The sequence below is a fragment of the Geotrypetes seraphini genome, chromosome 7 (genome assembly GCF_902459505.1).
Source record: "Geotrypetes seraphini chromosome 7, aGeoSer1.1, whole genome shotgun sequence".
NCBI classification, from domain to species: domain Eukaryota; kingdom Metazoa; phylum Chordata; class Amphibia; order Gymnophiona; family Dermophiidae; genus Geotrypetes; species Geotrypetes seraphini.
Window position 1 is genome coordinate 35,417,266 of NC_047090.1, and position 21,088 is coordinate 35,438,353.

Sequence of the window (21,088 nt, forward strand, 5' to 3'; positions counted from 1 at the left end):
CAAGGAGCAGCGCGGGGTTTGAACCCACAACCCCAGGGTGCTGAGGCTGTAGCTTCAACCACTGCGCCACACACTCCAATGCTAACAAGTCCATTATAGTTAGCGTTTAGCGCGCCTTAGTATAAGGACCCCAATCTGCTTAGCATTTCTCGTCTCTGAAACTCAAACTCTGAAAGTATAGACATTGCACAAATGTTATATATCTAAATATGTGAAATCAGCAGATAAGTAGATGAATTAAGTGCCTCATTTTTTTTTTTTTTAAGATAATGACCCCCCTTTTGGAGTCTGTGGAAGGCTTCGTAATGGCTGATTGCTAATAGACTGCCTTCATCACCTTATAAATACTGTATCTTTCTTATCTGGACGGCTCTGTTTAATTAACTTGTTTTCCATCACATTTAATTGGCCGAGCCAAATGGTAATACTCTACCACCCCAAACACTTGGCTTTCAAATGCTTTTTATGAAACGCGGCGAGATCATGCTGCGAGAAAGATGAAAACAATTCCCGTGTAGATTATGGTTAAAGAAATGATACACAATAACCAATTTTGCAGGTGGACATAGGGTTTGTGCGCAGGATTCTAATTGACGTGTGTAAACCAGGAGTTTGTTTCTTCAGGGAACTGTTCATGACCACTTGAAGGAATGAGACAGATAAGTGGCTTTCTCCAAGTTTAATGTCTGTGATCAATGTGTCTGTCTGGATTTAAATAGGTGACATTTTTTTTTTTAACCTTCAAACTAATAAGCATCTAAATCTGTTTAAAAACAAGTTTTCTAATGTGGTAATGTGCATTAAAAATTAACATTGAATTCAGTCTTCCAGTATTACTGTACTATAAGATTTTGTAATCTTTTAAGTCAATTTAGTGCTCTGTGTATGTGTGCCACAATTATTTGTACATGTTCCATGTTTTATTGCCCGTTATAAGCTTTCTAACAAAAATAATTTATTCATACAACATAAAGGGCTAAGTCTATAAACAGTGTGCGGCCCTTGTTTGGGGGGGGAGATTTTCTTCTTTGGCTAAGTTCATCTGATCAGTGGCATACCAAGGGGGGATGGCCCGCCCCGGGGCCAGCCATGAGGGGGGGTGTTCCCGGCTTGGGAGTCATGGTCTGGGAACTTCCCTTCTCATAGCCCGGTACCAAGGCTCTGGATAGTCCCCGTGGCCCAGCATGTTCCCAGCCTTCTCTCCCTTTACCTTCCGTGAAGCTAAAAATACTGCCGGCCTCGGCAGCGATTCAGCTACGTTGTCCGCGGCTCCCCTTCCTGCTTTCCGCGTCTGCCAATGACGCAACTTCCTGTTTCCACCCGGGTGGATTGCAGAGGCAGACACGAAAAGCAGGAAGGGGAGCCGCGGGCGACGTAGCCGAGGCCGGCAGTTTTTTCAGTTTCACGGAAGGTAAAGGGAACATGCTGGGCCACGGGGACTATCCAGCACCTTGGCACCGGGCCGTGAGAAGGGAAGTTCCCGGACCATGACTCCTAGGCCGGGAACACCCCCTCATGGCTGGGGGGAACATTACTAAAAATATTTTTTTGCATTAGGGGCTGTCAAAAATGATGGCAGGGGGTGTCAAAAAACAATGGGCCCCGGATGTCACATACCCTGATGACCTATTTCAAGCCTAAACTGAGATGTAAACATCGATTTATTTATTAGCATTGATATACAGTTATAATCTAAGTCAGGGGTGTCCAACCTTTTGGCTTCCCTGGGCCGCATTGGCCGAAAAAATGTTTCTGGGGCCGCACAAACGTGCAAACGCTGCAGCAAGACAGAGAAGGGAGCCGGCAAGATGGTAAACACCCGGGGGCAGCAGAGAAAACACTGCATTGCCCTCGACCGGGACCGCACAAAATACTTCACGGGGCCGCATGCGGCCCTCGGGCCACAGGTTGGACACCCCTGGTCTAAGTGGTTTACATTCAGGTACTGAAGCATTTTTCCCTATCTGTCCTGGTAGGCTTACATAGTGCCTGGGGAAATGGGGATTAAGTAACTTGCCCAGGGTCACAAGGAACAGTGTAAGATTTGAACCCACAACCTCAGGGTACTAATCGCTGCACCATACACTCCCAGGACTCTCGGAAATACTTCTTTGCTTTCCGTATTTCAAATCATCATGTGCTTCCCCATATGAGCCTGGACACAAATCGGGATGGCCTGGGGCAGTTACTTTGCACATTAGGGCTGAGGCAATCCTGGAAGCGTTCCCAGAGAGGGGTTTTGAGGCATTTGGTTGTGCGTTGAAATTCAAAGCCACTATCTGGGGAATGTGAGACTGGGGCTGGGATTAGGAAAAGTGGGTTTAAGGGGCGGGGTAATTCATAATATATGAGAACACACCGCCTCCTAAATTAATTGTTTTAATTGGTGCCAAACGATGTGTCATTTAAAACCAAATATAAAGTAATTACCCCCCAAAAGGTGCCACTACATGGCCTCTGGTACTGGTGCCTAGGACCCTGGCAGATAGCGACGCTTGATGACGCCGGAGCCTGGAAGTGGGTGTGGTTAAGGGGCGACATCAGACTTCGGCATCACTATGCTCCTCTGGCTGCGATTCTGACAGGACCCTAGGTGCCCGAAATGTAGGCTTGTGAAACCATGCCCTATGTTTACAGCGCCTAGGATCCCGTCAAACCATGATTCGTGAAGCGGCAGTGGCGCACCCCTCCCCCGCCCTCTTCCCCCACCTCCCCTGCCGTATGGGCACCCTCTTCCCTTTCCCCAGACCTTCTCCGGCATGAGCAACATGCCGACATTGGTGTTGACTCACCCTTCGATGTCACTTCCTAGGCGCAGGTCCCGGAAGTGACATCAGAAAGAGCGCCGATGCCGCTCTGGGCAGCAACCTCACGCCGGGGAAGTAAAATGGTATGGGAGAAGGCAAGGGGCGCGCCAGTGGCAAGGAGAGGAGGGGTGCCACGCCCTTAGGAAGACTGCGCCCGGGGCGGACTATCCTCCCCCCACAGCCCCTTATCGCATCGCTGGGAAGCGGCACCTGCTGGTGATTGACGTGCAGCAGGCACCCGTTTTGTAGGCACCAGCGACGGCAGGCGCAGCTTACAGAATCAGCTCCTAAACGTTTTAGGGCCGTTATAACCAAAGGGGAATGGACGAGCTGTCTAGTGGTTAGTACACCCAGGCTAACAACCTGCAAAGCCAGATTCAAATCCCTCCGCTGCTCCCTGTCATCTTGGGAAGGCACTCAACCCTCTATTTCCTCCAGTACAAGATTAAATTTTAAGCCTCGGAGGGACAGAGAAACGCACGGCATACTTGAATGTAATTCTCCTTGATCTACTCCTGAAAAATAGGTGTGAATTGATCTAAGTAGATAAATGCTAATTCTGTACCTGGCACAGGTCTCTTGTCTTGTTCTCTGATGAACTAAAACAAAACAAAACAAAAAAGGAAGGAGAAAATTACGAAACCAAAAAGAATGTGTCCCAGTCTAGACAGCCTTTATCCTACAGGGTAAACACCAAAGATTAACCTCCATAAGTAGAGTCTTCAGTCTTCAAGGATTTTCCACATTATATTCCTATGGCAAAATCCCTTTAAAAATACAGATTTCAAATTTTTTCTTTAAATATACTGTATATACTCGAATATAAACCTAGCTTTGGGGGCCAAAAAATGTGACTCAAAAATGTGGATCTTAGATTATAGCCAAGTCTTCCTCTCTCTCAAACCCATCACAGGCCTCTCCCCGGGCCTATGTTAAGCCCCGGTGGTCTGGTGGTGAGCCAGGGCACAAGCAATCTTCCTATGCTCTTGCCCCATGCAATCTCACGACTCAAAATGGCTGACACGAGTTCCCACGGTGTTTGCTATGTTTATTTACTGGTTTTTCAAGAAGGGATTCACCCAAAACAGTTACAATACATTTATTTTATTTTAAAAAATTTTATACCGCCAAAAGTCAGTGCTTTACAGAATTAACACACATAAAAGTATCAAATACAAATAAAGTAAAACAAAAAAACTCAAAATCATCATACCTATAACTTCAACATCAGATGTCTCCCATGGCGATATTATCAGTATAATTCTTTGACAATTTCAGAATAATAGCTATTAAACCAGGTCAAAAATAAGTGTCAACAAATAACTTTGAATAGTAATCAGGTACTCTTAAGTATTTTTCTTATTTGTCCTTGGAGGCTCACAAATTAACTGTGGTACCTGGTGCAATGGAATGATTAAGGCCCAAATTCTGTAACCAGCGCCTAAAGTTAGGCAACTATTTCGGAGACGCCCAACTAAAGAGATGCCTAAATCGAATAACAAGCTCAATTAAGGTTTTTAATCAGCACTGATTGAAACCTAGGCGCCTATCAAGAAAGCGCGATTCTGTAACAAGGCGCCTCTAAAAATGTAGGTGGCCTTCAAAAACATAGGCACTATGCATGTTAGGCATGGGAGTGGATACATGTTAGACACCTTCTTACAGAATCACTGCTCTTAAGCGAGCTTAAGCACTCGCAGGGGTGCCTAACTTTTAGTTGTGCCTAGAGCTGGCCTATTTCTTGGGCGCCTCCAAAATAGGTTCCGCTCAGCGTAATTCACTAAACAGCACCCAATTGTACTTGAATCGCGCTGAACAGTACCTAATTAGACGCTTCTTATAGAATTTGCCCTTAAGTGACTTGCCCAGAGTCACAAGGAGCTACTTGGGATTGAACTCACAACCCCAGGGTGCTGAGGCATCAAGCTCTAACCACTCGGACACTCACTTTCACACTAACCTTGCAAGGCTGACATGCATTTGGTTTATAGTCAAGTCGCAGTTCGCTCAAGGAAAATATTCACCTGCGCCGTTTTGGATCCTCTTCACTGATAAAAGTCGTGGAGCAACTTTTTTGTTACAAAGATGGTGGATTATCTTCTCGTGATAATAAAGCCTGTATCAGTAACAACGGATTCCACAGTCCCTTTTGCTTTATATTCAAGTCAACCTTTCCCCCCCTTTTTCTTGGGGGGGGGGGAGAACGGTTACTTCAATTTATATTTGGATGGGTTTATATTCGAGTATATTCAGTATTTTGCTTAAGTAATTACCCTGTAAGTAAATGCTTGATGAGTTACGATATACAGTGGTACCTTGGTTTGCGAGCATAAGTCATTCCAGAAGCATGCACATAATCCAAAGCACTCATATATCAAAGCGAATTTCTCCATAGGAAATAATGGAAAACCAGACGATGCATTCCAAAACCCAAAAATTTTAATAATAGTGTACTTCAATATATAAAATAAAAAGGTGAAAGACGCCGAACCGCCAGAGGAGGAGGAAGAGGAGAAGAGCTGCAGCCTGGGTGGCTTCCCAGTGCTGCTTTTCCTGCGTGTATGATGTGCACACAAAACGCGCAAGTAAAATGCACAGGGTGAGATACGCTTTTAGGATGTGTTCATAGCATGTGCGCATAAGATGTGCGAGATGCCGGTAGAAACCTTCCCCCCCCCCCCATAAACTGTGCTCATTTGAAGTGCGGGGAGCTATACTTGTGCCATCCCACTAAACGACCACATGCGCGCGCGTTACGTATAGGCACGCACAACGTCGATGAGAGCGGCGTATTGATGCTGTGCATGTTTATACGGGATACGCACGTTTCTCGAGACAACGCTCGTTTTGCGAGTTATAATTTGTTAGAGCAGTGTTCTTCAACCACTGGTCCATGGACCAGTGCCGGTCCACAGAAATTTCCTGCCGGTCCACAGGGTCAGCACGTGCATCAGGCCCATAACAATGTTCTTCAACCGCCGGCCCACGGTGCGATCGATGTGGCGTTATCTTTGAGCCAGGTCTCTCTTCCTAACTGATTCACTGCACAAAGTCACAGGCAGCGGCTCCTACGGGCATCCTGCGCCTGAACCGGAAGCCTTCTCTCTGACATTGCAACGTCAGAGGGAAGGCTTCCAGATGAGGCACGGGACATGCAAGGTGCAATTAGTACTATTATGGGGGCGGGGTCTGGGGTGGAGATTGGGTAGAGATGGACGGGGTCTGGCCCACGACTTAGCCCAGTGTTCTTCAACCGCCAGTCCACGGACCGATGCCGGTCCACAGAATAATTTTTTTATTTCTGCCGGTCCATAGGTGTAAAAAGGTTGAAAAACACTGTGCTAGAGTGTTTTGCTCGTCTTGTAAAACACTCGCAAACCGCGCTACTCACAAACCGAGGTTTGACTGTATCGGAAATTGAAGCCTTGTTCCCTTGTTATAGCAGTCAAAGATAGTGTTTCTTCTCTTTCTTTCCTGCATGATGGTATAATTATGGAAAGCTTTCACTGCAGCTGTGCTCAGGTGTCATGTAAACTGACCTGTGTTTCCTCCAGAAATCCAAAAGAGCAAACAGAGGAAAGAGATTACAGACAGGCATATTGCTGGATGATGTAAAAGAAAAAAAAAACCAAAACGGGAATTAGTTTTGGCATAAATTACATCCTCCGGAGATGACGATAAAAATAGGTACAAGTTTCCAAAAGCTTATCATCTGTTCCATTAAAGGTGATGACAGAAATGGTTTACTGGTAGAGGATACAGTTAGGGAGTTTACAGAATTCAGCACTAGCAGGAGTCAAAAATGATAAAATTACTGAAACAATTAGAAACCTAACAAGGCATGAAATCAATGTGAAAAGGAATAATAAAATGAAAAAAAAAAATTGTTTTAAGCGTTGTTGGGTAAGGCCTACTTGATGAGGTCATCCAGTTATTGCTAGAAAATCCTGGAAATGTCTCATTTTCATATATTAGCATGAAGTGCAATTTATTTATATATTTAATTAAATCCACACACATACACTTTTTACTAAACCGCGATAGAGGTTTCTACCGTGATCCAGATTGCTAAATGCTCTGATGCAGCTCCAATGCTCTTCCATGGTTTAGTAGAAGACGGTCTTATTTATTTTCATAAATATACTTACTGTACAGCATGTTGGTATGACACATGCCTGCTTTGAAATAGTTACACTTCTCCCTCTGTATTCGCGGGGGTTAGGGGCAAAGCCGGCCCTTGAATACAAAAAAAACCCGTGAATAACTTTTTTCTATCATATTCATGGTATTGTGGTTAAACCTATCGTGAATCGTAGTAAGCAGGAACACGCTACAGGGCTTCAAAGAAGCTTTGGATAAGTACCTGGAGGACAAAGGGATAGAAGGGTACAGATAAGAATAGAGGTAGAGTCAAGTTATAAAATTAGTCAGAGACCACTGTTTCAGGCAATATGCCTGATGGGCCGCCGCAGGTGCGGACCGCTGGGCAAGATGGACCTATGGTCTGCCTCAGTGGAGGCAACTCTTATGTTCTTATGTTCTTATGAATGCCGTGAAACCACAAATAAAACTTATTGTTGACTAGTCTTTAAGCCCGTTACATTAACGGGTGCTAGAATAGATGTGTGTGTCTGTCTTTTTTTCTTTCTCTCTCTCTCCTTGGATGCTGTCTATCTGGCTGTTTGTTTTTTTCTTTGTCTCTCTCTCCTTAGACGTTGTCTGTCTGTCTCTCTGGCTCCCTGTCTGTCTGTCATTCCCCTTTCTCTCCCCCTGGTCCCCTGTTGTGTCATGCCTGCCTGCTCCGTGGCCCCCTTCTATTCCCCCCTCCCAGAGTAAAGCATGATTGCTGTCTGCTCCCCAGCACACCCCTCCCCCCAAAGCAGCCCCCTTACCCTCTTGCCCTGGCCCCCTGCCTGCCTGTATTGCTCCCAAACCCAGCTTCCTGGTCTCTTCTGGCCCACTGGCACGAACCGCTGCTGCCCCTTTTCAAAGCAGCCTGCTGAGGATCGCTGGCCGGCTGTAGTGAACCTCGCAGGCCGCACTCCACCTCGGTAGCACGTCCCCTCTAACGCGATCCCACCCCTTGGGATCACATCAGAGGGAACGTGCTTCTGAGGTGGAGAGCAGCCTGCGAGGTTCGCTACAGCTGGTCGGCAATCCTCAGCAGGCTGCTTTGAAGAAGAGCAGCAGCGGCAAATTTTGGGGCCTTATAATGAGGGAGGACGGGAGGGGGGAGTCGCTGGCATGTTCCCTGCCTCCATGTTTGAAAATGGAATTCAGCACGGAGGGACACAGCATGGCACAGCGATCACAAACCCCTAAGGGCCTGATTCTCCAAAGTGCGTCCCGATTTTAGGCAGCTGTAGGCGTCCTACAGCTGTCTAATCAGCCAATCGGGATGCACGTTTTTTTTAAAAAATGCTCCCCAGGCAGTGCGCCTATATTGAAGGCGCCTCCGGGAGCCTAGAGAGACCCGCAAGACGCCTAAGCTCGCCTAAGGGCCTTAGGCAAACCTAGGCGGCCCTAAGCGTCTCCCTAGGAGAGGAAAAGAAGCTTAAAATGTAGGCCAGCAAAATGCTGGTCTACATTGTAAGTAGACGCGGCCGCTATACTTATGGCAGCAAGGGATCTCCCTGCTGCAATAAGTATAGCGGCCGTGGTCGCGGTCGCCTGTCCCATCGCCGACAGGAGGATGCCCAGTCCTCCTGCCGGAACCCCCCCTGGAACCCCCCTCCCCCCAAACTGGTAATCGCGAGCAGGAGGATGCCCAGTCCTCCTGCCGGAACCCCCTGGAACCTCCCTCCCCCAAAACTTGTAATCGCGGACAGGAGGATGCCCAATCCTCCTGCTGAAAAGCCCTATGACCCCCCCACCCCCAAAACTAACCTCCCTCCCCCCAACTAACCTTTACATGTTGGTCGGCTGGATGGGTCTTGCTGCCGTCCAGCCGATGGGCCCGCCTCGTGGAAATGAGACGGGCCCGCCCCTTCCCGGCCCATCCCCGCTAAATCTACGACCTGATTGGCCCAGGCTCTAGAAGCCTGGACCAATCAGGCCTTAGGCATAGCGGGTCCGCCCATCCCCACTAATCCTAAGACCTGATTGGCCCAGGTGCCTAGCCTGGGCCAATCAGGTCTTAGGATTAGTGGTGATGGGCGGACCCGCTATGCCTAAGGCCTGATTGGTCCAGGCTTCTAGAGCCTGGGCCAATCAGGCCGTAGATTTAGCGGGGATGGGCCGGGAAGGGGCGGGCCCATCTCATTTCCACGAGGTGGGCCCGTCGGCTGGACGGCAGCAAGACCCGTCCAGCCGACCAACATGTAAAGGTTAGTTGGGGGGAGGGAGGTTAGTTTTTTTTTGGGGGGGGGGGGGTCGTCAGGCTTTTCGGCAGGAGGATTGGGCATCCTCCTGCTCGCGATTACCAGTTTGGGGGGAGGGGGGTTCCAGGGGGGTTCCGGCAGGAGGACTGGGCATCCTCCTGTCGGCGATGGGACAGGCGACTGCGGCCACTATACTTATTGCAGCAGGGAGATCCCTTGTACCATGGACGCCGGTTACAGAATCGGGGTTTAGTGTAGGAACGATTCTGTATAGGACACCTCTCCTGGGCGTCCTATACAGAATCAGGGCCTAAGTGCACATGCGCACTTAGGGTTTTATTATAGAGGATATTTGTAACTGTTTTTTTTTAAAAACATTACCTGTTCCTGAAGGAGAGCCAATACTGTATCAGATATAGGTTAGCATCTCTGCTTTGCTGAACTTTTATCTCTGCACTCTCCAGGAACAGCAGCAGGATTAATTAGGCGCACAAGCTTTCCCACCTCCTTTAGTTTGCTCAACCATGCTGAAGCATGCGCTGAAATTTTCCCTCCACATGCTAGCGTTTGCCGGACCACGTTGAAGCAAATGCTGAAAAAAGCGCCAAACTTTTTCATGGCACTCCAGGATGACGCGATTTAGGGGGTGGAGCCAGCAAGGTAAAAAACGCAAATAACCGAAGTCGCGAGTTCTGAACCGGAAAATACGGAGGGAGAAGTGTGGTTCTTTTGGGGCAGATTCTACGAACATTGCCGTAATTTAGGTAGAGGTAAGGTACCCTATAGCCATCTAAATGGTTTAATTTGTGCACTAAGGGGTTGATTCTCGAACCGTGCATACTGATTTTAGGCAGCGGTAGGCGTCCTACTGCTGCCGGCAGCCAATCGGGATTCATGCTTTCAGATCAAATGCTGCCAAGGAAGGATGTCTGCGAGGAAGGCATCTGTGGTGTATATACAGAGACACACAGGTATGCTTAAGCCCACCCAAGGTGGGCTTAGGCGTGATTTTACCCAGAAGGCATCTGTCCAGGAATGTACATCCAATTGGCACAGGACTGGGAAGAGGTGAATGGGCATCACACTTGCCCAAAGATTCTGTTAAGGTATCCCTTTGAGGGAGCGATGGCTACCGTTGCAGTTGGGGGGGGGGGGGAGAGGGGAATGGTGTCTTGGCCTTGTGGGATATGGGTGGGGCTTGTCCCAAGAGGGGGGACCCAGAAAACCAGGAGGGACTCTGCTCAACCGTCCTGGGAGCACTGGGCCATAGTTTTGCGGCCTGATATTCCTGGTCCCCACTGTAATAATACCGCTTACAAGATGGCTCACAAACAACATTATTCTCCTAACCCAGGATTTGGCAACCTGGGGAAATCAAGGTGTAGTAAAGCAATATACAGTATTACTTTGATGACTCCACCACCTCCCCCCCACTCTTTATTGTTTTATAAAAGCAAATTGCCCAGTATCAGTGTATATCACCAGCTGATCCCAAGACAGGTTGGTGATAATAATAATAACAACTTATATACCGCAGTACCGTCAAGTTCTATGTGGTTTAGAAAAGATTAAAAATACAATTGAATAAGAGATAGAAATAAAATGATTAGAATAACATTATACGAATCTAAATAGATTACTAAGCTTACAATTATCCATACAAGCTAATTACCTCAGGATGGATACACCTGAGGTATCTAATTTGCATATTTCTATAATAAAATCTGCAGCTAGAGGGAGAGTTTGGCGTAATGGTTGGAGCTGCAGCCTCAGCACCCTGAGGTTCTGGGTTCAAATCCCATGCTGCTCCTTGTGACCCTGAGTCATTTAATCCTCTGCTGCCCACTGGGACAGATAAAGAAAATGTTTGAGTTCCCCCAAGTGGTATATAAAAATCTCGTTCTCTTCCCCAAATTTATGGTGGGGATTTTTTTGTTTGTTTTTTTCTTGGGGGGGGGGGGGCTCATGTTTGTGTCAGCCTGTTGCTGTGGGTGAAGTTGGCATGAGTTCCAGATGTCTGATGCAAAAAAAAAGAAATTACAGCAGACTGTGATATTAAAAATTCTTGGACGGTCTCCCTGGAAGTTCTAATTTGTAGTGCATGTCTCAGCATCATGAAAAATAAAAAGAATATTAAAAAGTTGTAAAAATTATCATGATTTTTCAGGGGTTTTTTTGAGGGTTAAGATCAAATATAAGCTGATGGCGGTCACTTCTTGGCTAAGCTAGAAGAAATAAATCTTTTTAAATACAACCTGAAACTTTCTCAACACGCTTGCTCAAAGTCATCATTTTCCTAATCGGTTGTAACTTGAGAGGGGAAGATCAAACCAAGATTTGATGCCAGAATATTAATGTTCTGGTCTGTTGTCAAGTACTGCTGGAACAATACAGAGAACGTTTTTCTTCCTGCAGAGTTACACGGTGTTTTAAGTTTCTGAATGCCAACAAGGATGTTGCTATAGATACAAGGGTGAGGGAGCCTTTGGCTAAGAGATAAAGGGAACAACGTTTCCAAAAGGGAGGAGGGAATGATACTGTAACAGAACATTGGTATGAAAACAAAACACGCAGCATGATGAAGGCTTCTGCTCAAAAAAAGAGAACAAGTCATTTGTATAAGGTACTTCCCATGAAGACAGCATTAGCCACTAACCCCTGGAGTCAATATATAATGCTTTGAGTTGTGCGTACAAATTTGGAAATGCACCCAAATTTGCATGCAGAGCCAGGGGAGAGTGTGGCACAGTGGTTAAAGCTACAGCCTCAGCACCCTGAGGTTGTGGGTTCAAACTCACACTGCTTCTTGTGACCTTGGGTAAGTAACTTAATCCCCCTATTGCCCCAGGTACATTAAACCATTCTGAGCTCCCCCTGGGAGAACAGTATAGCAAGTTGAATAAATAAATAGTGTGACAAGTTTCAGCCTCTGATAACCAGAGCTGGTATTGTGACATCATAATGCCTCATTCCACCAATGCTTAAGAGCCAACCCAGTGGCGTACCAAGGGGGAGGTGGGGGAGGGGGGCGGTCCGCCCCGGGTGCAAGCCCCGAGGGGGCGTTCAGCTGGCCACTTACAGGGCAATAGTCCGCCGCCGGGGAAAGGCTGCCATTGCTGTCAGCAGAAAGAAGCTGGCACCGAATTCTCCCTCCCTACTGCTTCTCTTCCCCGAGCCGAGCAACTCTAGCTGTCCGACGTCAATTTTGACGTCGGAGAGGACGTTCTGGGCCAGCCAATCGCTGCCTGGCTGGCCCAGAAAGTCCTCTTTGACGTTAGAATTGACGTCGGACAGCCAGAGTTGGTCGGCCCGCGGGAAAAGAAGGAGGGCGAATTCGGCGCCGGCTTGTTTCCGATGGCCAGAGGCAGCCTTTCCCCGGCGGTGGTGGCAGCATGGAGGTGGTAACGGCGGTGGCATGGGGGAGGGAAGGGAGAAAGAAAGAAAGGGGGGGGGGAGCCAGGGATCCAGAAAGAAAGAAAGGGGGCAGGGTGAAAGAAAGAAAAAAATGGGGCAAGGGGAAAGAGAGAGAAAGACAGACATACAGAAAGAAAGGGGGCATGGAGAGAGAAAGAAAGAAGGGGATAGGATGAAACAAAGAAAAAGTTGGGGGAGGGAATGAAGTCTGGAGGAGAGGAAGCATACAGGAGGCTGAAAGAAGGGAAGAAATATTGGATGCACAGTCAGAAAAATAAAGTGCAACCAGAGACTAATGAAATTACCAAACAAAGGTAGGAAAAATGATTTTATTTTCAATTTAGTGATCAAAATGTGTCCGTTTTGAGAATTTATATATGCTGTCTATATTTTGCACTATGGCTCCCTTTTACTAAACTGCAATAGCGGTTTTTAGCGCAGGGAGCCTATGAGCGTTGAGAGCAGCGTGGCGCATTCAGAGCAGCTCCCTGCGCTAAAAACCGCTATCGCAGTTTAGTAAAAAGGGAGAGGGCATATTTGTCTATTTTTGTATAGTTGTTACTGAGGTGACATTGCATAAAGTCATCTGCCTTGACCTCTTTGAAAATCTGCAGAATATAAATGATAATTAACATTTTCTCTGCGTACAGTGTGCTTTGTGTTTTTAAAATTTTATTGTTGGTAGATCATTTTGACTTGGCCACGAAGGTAACGGGGAGGGAGAGAGGGGAGCTGCTGAAAGACATCTAGTAATCCTTGCAGACTTGACTGCAGGGAATTATTTTTGTAAAATCATGTTTTGTTATGTGACTGGCATTATTTAGACTTTAATTTCTATGAATGAATAGAATTAAAATGATATAAAATTACTTGCTTGTTTTTATGTGCGTGCGCTGAAGGAAAGTGGAGAGAGAGTAGGCTGAGGACGCTGAAGGGAAATGGGGAAGAGAGAGTGGGGAGAAGACGCTGATTTATAAATTGACAATTGTACATAATATTGTTTCTTTTTATACTTTAATATAATAAGTTCAATATAAAACAATTCAAGGCTTGTGTGGATGGAATCAGGTGGTTTGCGGGGATGGGGACCGAGCTTACGGGGATTGGTCCAATAAAATGGTATTTTCATATTTCTCATTATTTGTTTTATTTTTATTTGTTAATTTGTAAAGTGGTGATTGTTATGTATCAGTTTTTCAAATTTACATCTACTGTCTTTATATTTTGCACAGTATTAGAGGACATGTATTACTGTTTTTGTGGTGTTGTGGTGTTGCATTGTATGCAGAGTCTGGTTTCTTGGCAGTTCAGTTTAACTTTTGTCTACATATTTCTATTTTTAGTTTGTGATTATTCCATATTGGGCAAAGGTGTATCTGTCTGTGTGTATGAAAGGGACATGGCTTTCTGATAGCATCGACTGTACAGGATCAATTCACTGTGCAGGATCTGGTTTGTTTAGTTTTACAATGTATGTGTTGGTGTTCTAGTGCTCACTGCAGTGTTTAAGATGCTGCCTTTTCCTAGGGACACTCTTGTTGTGCGATATGTAGATTGTTACTAAAAATCATATTTTTCATATAGATGGGGGGGGGTCAAAAAATGATGGGCCCCGGGTGTCACATATGCTAGGTACGCCACTGAGCCAACCTCATCAGTGATATCACAATGGCTTGATTTCCCTTTACCTGGCTCTCTTTTGCTACATTCTACAGTGGTGCAGTGGTTAAAGCTACAGCCTCAGCACCCTGAGGTTGTGGGTTCATACCCACACTGCTCCTTGTGACCTTGGACAAGTCACTTAATCCCCCCATTGCCCCAGGTACATTAGTTAGATTGTGAGTCCACCAGGACAGACAGAAAAAAAAATGCTTAAGTACTTGAATATGTTCATATAAACTGTTCTGAGCTCCTCTGTGAGAACAGTATAGAAAATTGACTAAATAAATTAACTAAGAAGTAATTATTGTTGCTAATTAAAATTTATGTATGCATCTTTTTAGGCATATTATAAAAAGAAATGTGCATAAATTCTAGTGAGTGGTGGAACCAAATTGGAGGTGTGGCCATGGGAGGGGCATTGGCTGGGCATGGACATTCTAAAAATTTATCTTGTACAAAACAATGAGCTACTCTCCAATATACCTAGCATATATGCACAAATAATTGCATAGAACAAGTGAAGGAAAAACATAGGTGGAGGAAAAAAGCCTAGATGACACAAAGAACCATTTCTAATGCACCAAATGAGCTGAAACTCCCAAGTTCTACTTCATGCCATCAATCATTGGCAAAGAACCCCCATAAACCTCCACTTCAAACGTAACTTGTCCACAACATGTAATTAAACTCTGGAATTTGTTGCCTGAGAATGTGGTGAAAGCAGTTAGCTTAGCAGGGTTTAAAAAAAACCCAGTTTGGATAATTTCCTAAAACAAAAGTCCATAAGCCGTTATTAAGATGGACTTGAGGAAATTCACTGCTTATTCCTAGCACTAACAAATCGATCCTGGAAGACATCAAACCAGCTATGTCAATCAAAGCGCAAATGATGAAATTACGACTGCCTTATTTTGGTCACACTGTCAGAAGAGAAAGATTATTGGAGAAGGACATCATGTTTGAGGAGATTGAAGGAACCAGTCAAAGAGGGTGACCTGCAATCAGATGGCTGAACATGTTGAAAACAACCATGGGTAATTCATCAAGTCGCTAGGACTCGAACACAATTCGATGGCACCTAATTAACTAATTCCTAGGATAAAGAGCATAAAATCTGGTTTGCTCCTTGTGATCTTGCCAGGTACTTATGACCCAGGTTGGCCACTGTTAGTAACAGGATACTAGACTTGATGGACTTTCAGTCTGTCCTAGTATGGCAACTTTTGTGTTCTTATTTTCTAAGTAAATGCCTTGTGTAAATGAACTCATAGAATTCTGACTGGTGGAAAAATATAAGCCATATTTTGATGAAGTATGCTTGCCAGTGGGCATGTGCATGGGTGGAGTTTGGGCAGAATGTAGGTGGAGCCTGTGATTACACATGGCAACCAAAATGACTAATTCCTCACAAACGAGAAAAGGTGCAGTGGTTAAAGCTACAGCCTCAGCACCCTGAGGTTGTGGGTTCAAACCCATGCTGCTCCTTGTGACTCTGCGCAAGTCACTTAATTGCCCCATATAGATGGGGGGGGGGGGTCAAAAAATGATGGGCTCCGGGTGTCACATATGCTAGGTACGCCACTGAGCCAACCTCATCAGTGATATCACAATGGCTTGATTGCCCTTTACCTGGCTCTCTTTTGCTACATTCTACAGAGGTGCAGTGGTTAAAGCTACAGCCTCAGCACCCTGAGGTTGTGGGTTCATACCCACGCTGCTCCTTGTGACCTTGGACAAGTCACTTAATCCTCCCATTGCCCCAGGTACATTACATAGATTGTGAGCCCGCCGGGACAGACAGAGAAAAATGCTTGAGTACCTGAATAAACTCATGTAAACCGTTCTGAGCTCTCCTGGGAGAACGGTATAGAAAATTGAATAAATAAATAAAATAAAGTTGATTCTCGGAACTATCACCACTGGGGACAGGTCAAATGCGCGCAAGACAACAGCGCGCAGACAAATCAGAACAAAGATAATACCGCGCAAAGATAATAGCGCGTGAAACAATTGAGCGCAAGGATAACTCAGCGCGAGACAATTGAGCGCAACGATAACTCAGCATGAAATAGTCTCTCAGAAATTTACCCCCGTTCCAAGATTGATGTAATCATGGGTGAATTCTATGTTAACATGTGCCTCAGAACTTTGCCCCAGCTGTGCCCAAACTGCACCCCAAAGAATGTGGACCACATAATAAACATATGTGTGTTTCTGTTGGTGCATCTACAAGTACAACTCCACAATTTCGTAAAGATCATTTATTGTATGTGAGATATATTTTTTTTAATATATATTTATTTAATTCATTTTCTGTACTGTTTTCCACAAAGAGCTCAGAATGGGTTACAGGTTAAGCATATATAATGTAACCTAGCATAGCATCGTACACTTCCCCCTCCGCATTCGTGGTAGTAGGGGGAACAGCCTGGCAGCGAATACCGAAAAACCGCGAATAACTTTTCGTATGTTATTCGTGGTTTTTCAGTAAAATAGCCCTTAAAAAGATAATAAACCGCGAATAACCTGACCTGCGATTTGCTCCCGTACAACGGGAGCAGCGATTTCCTCCATGAACCTCCGGGGAGCAGCGATTTCCTCTGTGAACTGCCAGGGGTAGCGATGTCCTCCATGACCTGCCGGTGAGTAACGATTTCCTATGTGAAACGCCGGGTTCAGTGACATAAATTAGGGGGCAGAGTCAGGGAACAAAAAAACATGAATAATCGAAACCGTGGTTAACAAAACCGCGAATACGGAGGGGGAAGTGTACTTATAAACCACATCACCGTAAGTGCAACGTGGTTAACAAAAGATTAATAATAAAATGACATAAGAAACATATAAATTAATTCACCAGGTACTTTGAAAAAAAGATAAGTTTTCAATTGAGTTCTAAAATGTTTGTAAGAACAAGCGCTACTCAACAAAGGTCGAAATTCCTTATCGTAGGAAGCAGACCGGAATGCTAACGTAAGATCCAATGATTTTTTTGATTTCACAACCCTGAACAGATGGAAAAAGAAACAAAGCATGTGATCCTCTTCTATGGGCTCATTTTACTAAGCTGCGCTAGCGGTCTTAGCACGCGCTTAGCACATGCTGCATTGCCCCATGCGCTAGACACTAACGCCACCATTGAGCTGGTGTTAATTGTTGGCATGTAGCGTGGGGGGCAGCGCGCGGCGCAATGTAGCACGTGCTAAAAATGCTAGGGCACCTTAGTAAAAGGAGCCCCGTGTTTATAAGATGCTATAAGGTATCTGTCAGTTATATAAATCAGAGCAATACCATACACGATATGACATAGGTCCTCTTTTACAAAGGCGCGCTAAGCGTTATAGTGCAGATTTAGCACGCGCTAAATCAATGCATGCGCTAACCGCTAGTGCGTCCATAGGATAATATATAGCGCGCGCTAAAAAGCTTAGCGCACCTTTGTAAAAGAGGGGGATAGTTTCAGTACTAATGTACAAGTTTTATATCCTAATTGACACATACTAGGGGTCTAATACCTATATACATAATATGGACCTGATTCCTAATGGCACTTACAATGAAATGGGCCTCGGGAAACAGTCCTACTGTGTGTCATTCTAAGTTAGGCCCACTTATAGAAATCGCGTCTTGCGACGCTCCTCAAACTAGGCGCCAGTAGGCATCAAAAACGTATGTGCTGATATATTAGGCCAGGGTTTTCTTGGCCTAAAATACCAGCACCTAACTCAACGCACACCCAAACTCCACCCGTAAGCACATCTAATTTTTAGGTAGGTGCCATTTGGCACTGGTAGGCACCTCGGTGCATACACCTACATGTTATCTATTGACTTGGGCACCTTTCCAAAAATTACTTTTTAATTCGTTTTTAATGGTACTATTCAATTAACTGAACCAATTGAACTAATTAAAAAATAAAGTTAGGCACCTAGATCGACTAGGAATGCCAATCTAGGCATTTTTTAAAATAGAATCAGGGCCTATATGCTTAAAATGCTTCCATATCAACATTAATTCTTAGAGTAGAGTTCTGTGAGTGCAGATGGATCTTTAATGTTTTCAGGGATCTTCAAGCCAACGCTCAAGTAACATAACTCACAGCGGTCCTAATCCTCATTAGTCCCAATAACATTAGTCATAGGCAGTAGAATTCATCTGAAGTATTTTTTCTTTAATTTTAATTCATTTAACGGATATAAATTACTTAGCTTTCCTTAATTAATTCCCCTTGCTTTCCAACGCTTTTCGAAATACTTTATCAAGGTTGGGGATACTACAACAAAAAGAAAAGCTCATATTAAAAAATTTCTCCAAACTAACATAACATAACATTGTGCTTATTGACCGCGTAACCAGAAGTTCAACGCGGTTTGCAAAAAGTTATAAAAGTAAACCTGTTACATGAAATAAGATGATTCGTTAAACAGTCAAATATTTAGAAAAAAGATGGGTCTTCAATTGTTTTCCAAAATGGCCATAAGAATGGGTAATAAGCAACATACACAATAAGATAAAATATAAAAACAGTATTCTTACCGTGAACAAAATCACTCCTGAAAACTATTCATAAACAATCGCCATAGCACCAAAATGGCCACGGCGTTGTATGCTCACATAAATATAGGGAACCCCGCAAGCGTCATTGCCCCATGTGACCCACGGAACCTTCCACTAAAATTTAAAGAGACTACACTATCAAAGTAAGGTAAAATTCCTCATTGCTAAGATTGAAGGATGGTATTATTATTCTGCTTGCATCATCCAGTCGGTAACTTCATTCAGCCCATACGGAGACATTGAAAATTTGAACAGAACTCTTGCCTCAACCAGTACATAAGAACATAAGAAGTTGCCTCCGCTGAGGCAGACCAGAGGTCCATCTCGCCCAGCGGTCCGCTCCCACGCCGGCCCATCAGGCCCATTGCCTGAGCAATGGTCCCAGACTATCCCTATAACCTACCGCTACTCTTATCTGTACCCCTCAATTCCTTTATCCTCTAGGAACCTATCCAAACCTTCTTTGAAGCCTTGTAACGTGCTCCGGCCTATCACAGCCTCCGGAAGCGCGTTCCATGTGTCCACCACCCTCTGGTGTGAAAAAGAACTTTCTGGCATTTGTTTTAAACCTGTCTCCTTTTAATTTTTCCGAGTGCCCCCTTGTACTTGTGGTTCCCCATAGTCTGAAAAATCTGTCCCTGTCTACTTTTTCTATACCCTTCAGGATCTTGAAGCTTTCTATCATGTCTCCTCTAAGTCTCCGCTTTTCCAGGGAGAACAGCCCCAGCTTTTTCAGTCTGTCAGTATATGAGAGGTTTTCCATACCTCTTATCAGTTTAGTTGCTCTTCTCTGGACTCCCTCAAGTACAGCCATGTCCTTTTTGAGGTACGGCGACCAATACTGGACACAGTACTCCAGATGCGGTCGCACCATTGCACGATACAGTGGCAGGATGACCTCCTTTGTCCTGGTCGTGATACCCTTCTTAATGATACCCAACATTTTGTTTGCTTTTCTTGAAGCTGTGGCGCACTGTGCCGACGCCTTCAAAGACGTGTCCACCATCACTCCCCAGGTCTCTTTCAAGGTTACTTACTCCTAGCAGTGATCCTCCCATTTTGTAGCTGAACATCGGGTTCTTTTTCCCTACATGCATGACCTTGCATTTCCCTACGTTAAAGTTCATTTGCCATTTTTTGGCCCATTCTTCTAGCGTCGTTAGGTCCCTTTGCAGATCTTCGCAGTCTTCCATGGTTTCAACCCTGCGGTAGAGTTTGGTGTCATCCGCAAATTTAATAACTTCGCAATTTGTTCCTGCCTCCAGGTCATTAATAAATATATTGAACGGTAGCCAATGTAGTTGCTGATAAAAAGGGCTAACATGGTCATCCACCGTAATTCTTTTATATTTAAAGTTCTCTCTATATTTCCACCCTACCTTTATGTTCAAATCTTTTTTATTGAGAATGCCAAGCAATAGGCAGCAAGGAACATAACAAAATCAAAAGAACCAGCATCCAACAATACAACGTAAAATGGTAAGCCGCGCATGCGCAGTTCCTATGCGTGCATTCGTTTTCCGTGAGCTGTAGCACACATAGGAAGTGCGCATGCACGGCTTACGGTCTGGCCTCACGCGAGGCAAGACAAGTGGCATGCGTGCCCTTCCCTGCTCTCCACCACTGCCGGCTGCTAGCACCCCCTGCCCTCTCTGTCGCCCTCCCGACTCCAGCGGCGTAGGCAGCACTATAACACGCTGCTTCGCACCCCTTCTCTGCCGATTTCCTCTGCCGCGTCTCAGATGACATCATCGGAGACAGACGCGGCAGAGGAAATCGCCAGTAGAAGGGCCGCGAAGCAGCGTGTTTAAAGTGCTGCCTATGCAGCTGGAGTCCTGAGGTTTGTCGGGGGGTGGGAGGGTCAGGAGCAGGCCGTTATCCACAACGGCAGTAAAAGAAGGGGGAGGGGCCCGAACGGAGCAGGGAAGATAAGGTAAGAAAAGGGAAAGGGGGAGTGGGGAAAATGCTGCTACTGCTTCTACACAGGAAAGGGAGGGGATAGGAGGGAAATGCTGTTGCTGCTGCATAGGGATAGTGGGATGGAAATGCTGCTGCACCGGGAAATGGGGAAAAATGACAGACAGCGGGAGGGAGGGAGACAGAAAGAAAGAAGACACAGGGGCAGGGAGAGGGACAGAAAGACAGACAGAGAAAGGGGGCCAGAGAGAGAGTCAGCGGGAGAGGGAAAGGGGGCTGCTTTGGGGGGGAGGGGTGTGCTTGGGGCAAACAGCTTTGCTCTGGGAGGAAAGACAGAAGGGGCCATGGAGAGACAGGGAGAGGGATAGGGGGCTGCTTTGGGGGGAGGGGTGTGCTGGGGGGAGACAGAAG

The 21,088-nt window shown here is 45.6% G+C and overlaps 1 long non-coding RNA gene across 1 annotated transcript in view; it reads left to right on the forward strand.

Annotated features, from left to right (window-relative positions):
- The first annotated feature begins 1,350 nt into the window (after positions 1-1,350).
- The window catches only part of LOC117363410, a 30,892-nt gene continuing 11,154 nt past the window's right edge, over positions 1,351-21,088 (forward strand). The window contains exon 1 of the long non-coding RNA XR_004540050.1: positions 1,351-1,411. This is a non-coding gene — a long non-coding RNA (uncharacterized LOC117363410). The remainder of the gene's footprint in view (positions 1,412-21,088) is intronic.